Source organism: Rhodamnia argentea, chromosome 5 (genome assembly GCF_020921035.1).
Source record: "Rhodamnia argentea isolate NSW1041297 chromosome 5, ASM2092103v1, whole genome shotgun sequence".
Taxonomy (NCBI): domain Eukaryota; kingdom Viridiplantae; phylum Streptophyta; class Magnoliopsida; order Myrtales; family Myrtaceae; genus Rhodamnia; species Rhodamnia argentea.
In genome coordinates, this window is record NC_063154.1 from 17,077,145 (window position 1) to 17,085,685 (window position 8,541).

The window sequence follows — 8,541 nt, forward strand, 5'->3', positions numbered from 1 at the left end:
ATCTTATCATATCTTATTCAGTTTTATCCTAGCTAGAAATCCGGATTATCAAACGCAGTCATTAGACTTCCACCGACCAAACGTAACTCAAAAAGGCACGTTTTGTTTAAGAAATGAATAATCCTAATCAGTATAGTGGATCGAAATCTTCCAAATTTGATAATATCTGCCTAATCCTATGTTTTTTTTTTCCTTATATCCCCTCAAGTTCTTATCCGCATTGTACCCCTCAATTTAAATTTGGGAATGCCAACTTAGTGTAAATAATAATGACTCATCAGCTTTCTGTCTCTTGTTTCTATTTGGATTGATTGTGAATGCAATTAATAATTGGTACCTCTGTATGTGTTACAGAGATAGGTCGCGCGCATGAAAATAATGGAGCAGGGAAAGATTTTGTTTCTTCTCGTCTGTGCTAGTCTGACTGTAGCTGGAGTGGTGAAGCAAAGTTCCCTCCTTTTTCCCTTAGTCTTGTGTTTTCTTGATATTTTAAATTCGACCCATTTGAAAATGAAGTGATGTCTGATTTTATGTTTGCGATTCGGGGTGGATTATGCAAACAGGTTGGCGCTCCGCCGACATGCCCGCCACTGACCTTGGTGGTGAATGTGGTAATGCTGATGATTGGAAAGGAGAATTTTTCCCGGGCATCCCTAACATCAAGTATGAGGTGAGGCTTTTCGGAGAAAGGGTCTGCTTGGCTTCGATTTCATTGCAATTTTACTTCTCCAACTTCGTGTTGGGGCTCGCAAAAGTTCGCAGGAGATCGTGTTTTTTTTAGCTACTACATGCGGATTAAAGTAGTAAAGACGATTATGCTGTCTTATCTAATGAAAGAACATTCAGCAATTTTGCTTGAGAATTCAAAGTCTAATTTTGAACTTTGTTATTTACTGTCTGAAGTGCCTGCTGGTTAAGATTTTTGCACTCAATTTATATGACCTGCTTCCCATTTAGGGTCCTTCAAGCAAGAACCCACTGGCATATAAGTGGTATAATGCCGAAGAGGAGATACTAGGCAAGAAAATGAAGGTGGGTTCTTTTTCTTTTCCTTGGTGATTTTTTTTTTTCTTTTTGCAGATCAGTTGGGCAGGTTAGGAATTTTGATGACTAGCCGATGCTTGCAGGATTGGCTAAGATTCAGTGTCGCCTTTTGGCACACGTTCAGGGGAACAGGAGGTGACCCATTTGGTGGTGCCACGAAGTTTTGGCCCTGGGAGGATGGCACAAATTCTTTGGCTATGGCCAAAAGGAGAAGTAAGGCTTGTTTGTCTAGGAATTGCTCAGTAACTGTGTTTCAGTTCCAAAAGTACTTCAGTTTGGACCGTATATCGGAATCAGTGCTGACACCTTTTTATTTCATCCTGCATTTGGTGAACAAAACAGTGAGGGCGAACTTTGAGTTCTTAAAGAAACTTGGAGTTGATAGATGGTGCTTCCATGACAGGGATATAGCTCCTGATGGCAAGACATTGGAGGTGAATTACAAGTTCATATATAGAGGCTGCACAGGACAATGTTGGAACATAATATTTGTCACTGCTTATGATCTTAGAAGAAAGTTTGAATCACCTGTTCTTTACTTATGTGGATACAGCTGCCCATGAAAATTCTTAATACAGCAAGTCAAGCTTAAGTTGTCTCTTTGTCGTTACTGTCGCAGGAATCTAATGCAAACTTGGATGAAGTAGTGGCCCTTGCTAAGGAGCTGCAGGTAGCCTCCTGGACAAATATGACAATGATTGTTTTTGTTACAGCTGTAGCATACTTTTAGGATGTGATTCCCCTATGATGTCTTATTTACTCAATTTGTGAAGTATTGCTTGAACACATGAAAATCCTACTCAGAATTTTCTCTATTAGAAGCTTTGGTTCAGTATTGATTGATGGAGTGTTTGGATGGATGATGATTCCATATTATTGCTGAGGGTATCATCATTCATAAAGCATATGCCTAACCTGTGACGTTCTTTTGCCTCTATTTTGTAAAATATGATCAAACTTGATGTCGGGACATGAAAGCAGGTTTCTAATTCATGTTCCCATTTTCTCGATATTCTGAGCTTAATTTGTTGCATGCAATAGATTTTCAGAGAGAAGTCTCTCAATTTGTATAGTTTCACGGTTAGTCATTTCAATCATTTTAAAGAAGTTCTTTCTATTTCTGCTCTACACTGTATTTTATGATCTCGACTAAGATGAGATCTAGCAATAGTTTGCCATTAATTTTGTTGGATGCCCATGTTATCTCATTAAGCGTCAGCCCTTGTTAGTCAATATGCTATACCACATTAGCTTCTCTCGCTTTTTCTGGTGGCTTGAACAGGCATGCATTAAATTTAAATAGTTTAAATGTCTCCCACGACACGAGTGAATTAAGTTCCCTTTCGGTCCATGAATACTCTGGCCTCTCAGTTGAGTTCTGTTATGCATGCAGGGAACCGAAATCCGCCCTTTGTGGGGTACAGCTCAATTGTTCGTGCATCCCCGATACATGCATGGAGCTGCCACCAGGTAATCTATATGAATGTGCATGCTTATCCATACAAAGGTGGTATTATTAACTTAGTGTGTATATAACTATATATTCCATGTGTTTCTCGACAACCCTGAAGTTGGGGTATATGCATATGCGGCTGCTCAAGTCAAGAAAGCCATGGAGGTAAACATTTTTTGGTAGCTGTTGCATCTTTTGTCTGTTGTGGCTTCTGGTTAATAGTACATCTTATGGCTTTACATGGACTGGTCACTCATTATTTAGGAGGAGAAAACTATGTCTTCTGGGGTGGTCGTGAAGGATATCAGACTTTACTGAACACAGACATGGGACGAGAGCTGGATCACTTGGTGTGTTTGAAAGCATGCCCTTATGTTACTCTTAAACTTCTGCCTCTTAAGCTTGCTTGAAAACCGGCTGCATGGCCTAAATCATCTAGTTTTTTATATTATCCTTCTACTCAGCTGACCATCCTACCCTTAAAATACCTGTTTATATAACTGACAGGCAAGGTTCCTTGAAGCAGCTGTTGTCTATAAGAAGAAAATTGGATTCAACGGTACTGTCTTTCTTGACATTTAAATGGAGCAGTTCTAATAGAATTACTTATTTATTAGATTAGGGTTTATTTGGATTCTTATTCAGACTGTTTTATATTTAGCATCAGTTAGCCCTGCCTCTGAAATTCTTTCCCTAAGTGATTGTTTTGCCTGCAATGTCAACTTTGTTTGATTTTCCTTTCTTCATGTGTCTTACCAGGGACTCTATTGATTGAACCTAAGCCTCAAGAACCAACGAAGCATCAGTACGATATTTGTGCTTTGAATTGGTAAAGCAGCTTCCATCAATCGCCTTTACTTATGGGAATTGTGTTACAGGTATGACTGGGATGTTGCTACAACTGCCAATTTTTGCAGAAGTATGGCCTTTTTGGTGAGGATCAAATGACTTGCCAGTCCATGCAGGAATGTCGAATTAATGATTTACTGTCTTGTTCTTTTCCTTTACCTTATCATGTATGGTGTCCGCTGTTGGTACACCTGCAATTCCGAGATAGTTTGTGAACTTTGAGATCTTCTTCATCGATGTACTCTGCCTATTTAAAAACCGTGTCTTGATGTTGCTCTGTCCCTTCTCTTGCAGGAGAATTCAAAATTAATGTCGAGTGTAACCATGCAACTTAATCCGGGCACAGGTACTTCATGCTATTTGGTGCTAAAACTGAATGCTAATTTGTTGCAACTAAATTCTTGAATTTGGATTGTGTACCTGAAGATCACATTGCTTCGGTGCAACTTTACGTTTTTTTTTTTCTCCATTTTGCAGTTGTCATCACGAGCTAGAAACCGCTAGACTTCATGATCTACTCGGAAACATAGATGCCAACACTGGCGATCCACAGATCGGTACTTGCCTATATCGGAACCCGGAATATGTTCAATTAAAATGTCTGAACAGTATTAGTACTCACATAAATGCGATCATTGACAGGATGGGACACTGATCAGTTCCTCACTGATATTGGAGAGGCGACAATGGTCATGCTCAGTGTGGTTAGAAATGTATGTGAACAATTAATTTTTCTTTTGCATAGTTAAAAGTCATGTTGGGACAAGCTTATGTATATGCAACTTTATAATTGTGCTCCTCATCCTCATTTTTTATTGGGAGGATTGGCACCAGGGGGCTTCAATTTTGATGCCAAACTGTAAGCATGCTTTTCTGTTTTCTCTTTTTGATGATTAGTACTGATTATAGAGGCTAGGAGGCATAATATGGATTCTGCCTAATATTGTTTTCGGTGCTTCATTTTCATATGTCCTGCGCTGTAGAATAACTGTTGTTTGCATGTTATTGTAGGCGAAGAGAGAGCACGGACGTTGAAGACTTGTTCATTGCTCATATTGGTGGAATGGACACCTTGGCTCGTGGGCTCCGAAATGTTGCCAGGTTGATTGAGGTGAACTAATTACTTCTGTTCAACTCATTGATGTTCTAGTCCGACAGTTTAGATGCTCCCTCTCAATCAACTTGAATTATTATGTTCACTTTTCAAACATCGGATGGTTCTCTGAACGACCTGGTTAGGAAGCGATATGAGAGCTTTGATTCTGAATTTGGGGCTCAAATTGAGGTACTTTCTCATAGCAAGCGTCTCCTCTTACTATTCCCTTTCAAATATGCATTGATTCGTCGCCATCTTTTGTTCTCTTTCTATGATTGATCCTAAACTTTCTTTGTCAGGCTGGTAAGGCGGATTTTGAAACGCTTGAAAAGAAGGCCATGGAATGGGGTGAGCCGAAGGTTCCTTCGGCCAAGCAGGTAACACAGAAGGCTTCTTACTAAATACTTAATGAGGGCCTTACATCCTTCACTTTTAAGATTCTGTTCTGAGATTCTGTGCTTGGCTTATGTTTTTAAGCTTCCTTGTGCTATAAATACTAGGCAACCTTTTGAACTTGTTGCCACTAGCGGTTGCTTGATCTTAAGTTGTAGGTCCTATGCGTGCTCAACATTTAACCAAACAATGCGACATGTTGTCCTTTAGCAAACAAGTCTAAATGAAGATTTAGTCCTGACCAAACAATATCACATGTTTCACGTAGCAAAGGAATTAACAAATTAGCTATGGCAATGGACCAAAAGTGCTTTCAAGTAATGTGTTTTCTTTGTGTGTGTGTCTCACTAGAAGAGATATAGGAGATATAATCGTCCAATTTTTATAAGTAGTGTCTGGAAACGTCAAAAGATTTGAAGCTACGTTGTTCTTTATCAATCACAAATATGAACTTCTCTAGTACTGCCTCTTTGATGCTAAGTTATTTCCTCTTGCCTCTTGTTAGTATGCTTTCCCATTTCTCGGCTACGATTTTGTGCTGATCTACTCTTGATTTTGTCTGGTGCTTTCCACACCTAGTAGTTGAAACCTCGTGTGTCCCCTTACTGTAGCCTCAGAATAAACCCGCATCACTATCTGATAAGTTGATGACTAGACACATCATTATCCTTTTTCCAGATGTTGGTGTGGCTTGACCTGATGATGTACCTATTTTTAATTTTCTCAGGAACTCACGGAGATGATTTTCCAGTCTGCATTGTAGATAAAGCAAGTTTTTTTTTTTTTTTTCCTGTGAAAAGTTGTATGGTTCACTTGGATATGTGGCTAGTTATGACAGCACACTTTCGTAACCTTAAACTCATCAAAATCAACCATAGTGTTCTTGGAGCATTATCATCGCGGCTATACTTAATTTTGCACTTGCCTGTGGTTTTTCTCTAACCCTCTTCTGATCCTCAGGAGGTAGCTATGTCTCTTTTTGCTTCTGGGTTTATGAATTTTTAGGGCATGGTGATGGAGTTCAAAGGTGGTTTAGTTTATGCATTGAGTCCATCAAAAAGCTCATCCAAAAACCTAACCGTGAGGAACTGCTAGAGAGGAGGAGGCCTTGATCATATCCTCCTCGATCATATCTGAGAAACAAGTGTGCTTGCTGATATTGACCTCTTTTAGTTCGATCTTCATGTTGGCCTCTTCTAGTAAATCCCGCACCTCATCGCTGCATACTCTCGTAACTCACATGGGTCCTGAAAGAACCAATCCTTCGCTTGAGGAAGACGGAACTCGGACCCTGGCAATGAGTGCCGCGTTGGTCACGTAATCGTCTGGAACATGGGATGTGAGTCCGATCCAAGTGTTTTACCGCGTCGATGATGAAACCGTGTTTGTTATGAATCGTGGGCATGCACAATGAACATTAGAACCTACAGAGATATCTCCCTAATTTCTCAAAATCATGGAAGTGGTTGGTTTTTCCCGGTCTTGCTCTGTCTTTTCTCTCGCTCTGGACTCTCCCGGATGGTGATCGAGACTCTCCCGGGAAGATGTTCAGATGTTCTATAACTTCGTGAAGTCCGAGAGGCGTCTAAAAGATGATCCTCTAGTGCTACTTAGATCACCGGATGCCCCGGTCGGTCCACTCTCTCCGCAACCTTGTACGAGATCAGTAAGTCTAAACATGCGCTGGCGAGAGAATGAAGCCGAGAGAGGGAGAGAGACTACAACTTTCTTAATTTTCTGATTCGGTCTCTCGCGAGCATCGCGTCCCTCGCACCTCGTCAATCATTGAACACGGCTTCGAAACATTCGCCCGGCGATTCAGCTACAGTACATTTCAGGCCGCCGGTAGGAGGGATCGATTGCTTCGGGAGCACCTAGTTGATGTTTCTGAGATTTTCCTGGTCTAATTCTAGATTGATATGCAGCACTGTACCGAAAAATTAATTGAAGATCATTGGAAGCGAGGCTTTTTAAAAAAATAAGGTAAAAAAAATTACCAATTTAAGTTTTTTTGTAAAAATTTTACAGAAGAGGCGGACACGCCATAATTTTTTTTACTTTCTTTTTCTTTTTGTAGCCGCACATTTTATTTGTTTATAATAACGTTTATTTATAATGTATATATTTATATAGCTTCATAAATATAACATTTTTTTTCTTTTTAAACCTTCTTTTTATAACGTAATTATTAATAATTAATTTAAAATTTATTAAGAAATATAATTAATAAATAATTTAATATTTATGTAATTAATTTGTTTAGTATGTGAACAATTAATAGGTATAGATAAAATAAAACACAGCCATATTTTATGGTCAGTCGACCTAGAGAACCACTCGAGCTCATCCAACTGGTGATACCGTTCCCTGTCCCGTGGCCTATCATGCACAGTCACATTTTACGGTCCTCAGTAGCACGACAGGACATGTGTGCCTGTAATAAATCTGTAAAATTTTTACAAAAACACTTAAATTGGTAAAAAAAAATTTTTTTACCATATTTTTGAAAAAAGCCCTTGGAAGCGCGCGGTTGTCTTTGTTGTACCTCTTTATGCCACTTTTATCTCTTTGTCTGGAGTTTATATGTCAAAGCTGAAAAAATTCTAACCCTCATTCAACACCTGGTATGGCGTACCTCCCCGTCAACGGTGAGAAAGGGCGTTGAACGCCCTCTGCATCCCAAACGAACAAATCTGGGGTCGTGATCGGATGACAAACGAACAAATCTCGGTCCCCGACATGCCGGGAGAGTCCATCAAGCGGCACACGAGCCGAGCCGACCTTTCAGTGGATCAGTCCGCTAGACGGGCTTTTTTCCAAACTAAGATAAAAAAAAATAATAATTATCAAATCAAGTGTAAAAAAATTTTATTTACCAAATCAGGTGCCGCTCGACAGTGTGACTGCTGAGCAGGCCAAAAAAGCAAAAAAATTTCCAGCTCGGCAGTCTGATTGCCGAGTGGGTGCGGACATATTTTTTTTAAAATTTTTTATGCTTGCTCGGCAGTATGACTGCCAAGCAAGACTCAACTTTTAAAATTTTTTTTTGTTTTCTTTTTTAATCATTTTTTAAATTTCTTTTTCTTATTATCTTTTAATCATTTTTTTATTATTTAATTTGTTCTCTGGAATGGACAAAATATTAATGAAATTCCTATATAATACAATGTTACGTGTTAATGAGCGAGCGAGTGAACAATCGAGGCCGCTCATTCGTTCGCTCGCTCGGTCTGCGGGGTCGAGGCTTGCTCGTTTGTTCCGCGACCTAGATCGTTCGTTCGCTTGCTCGTTCGTTCGCTCTGCGGCCTCGATCATTCGTTCGCTCACTCATGTTTACATTCCGTGTCAGAGTAAACCAAGCCATCCTAGTCTCATTATAGGGTGAGGAAAGGGACTATCGGAATAGAGTGTATGCACCATGTTTATGAATTTAACGCTCATGTTTACGTTGCGTGTCGTGGTTTCCTAGCCGTGCCTAGTGCTCAATGGAGTGGACTCACTCATGAACGCATCTTTCCGTAAATTGGAATTATTTGTAGGAATGAGTTTGGGCGAAGGAACCGATGCGACCATGTTGGACGATGAGGATGAGCTACAGATGGATTTCTTGTGGGATCTCTCCTTCCAACTGAATCCAAAAGGTCTTTGATGGGGAGAGTTTGCCACGAATTGAAAATTGAGGATGAGCAAGTGAACGATCGAGGAC

General features: G+C 39.9%; 1 pseudogene; it reads left to right on the forward strand.

Annotated features, from left to right (window-relative positions):
- Positions 1-352: 352 nt before the first annotated feature.
- On the forward strand, positions 353-5,696 carry LOC115755172 (annotated as a pseudogene).
- The last annotated feature ends 2,845 nt before the right edge of the window (positions 5,697-8,541 follow it).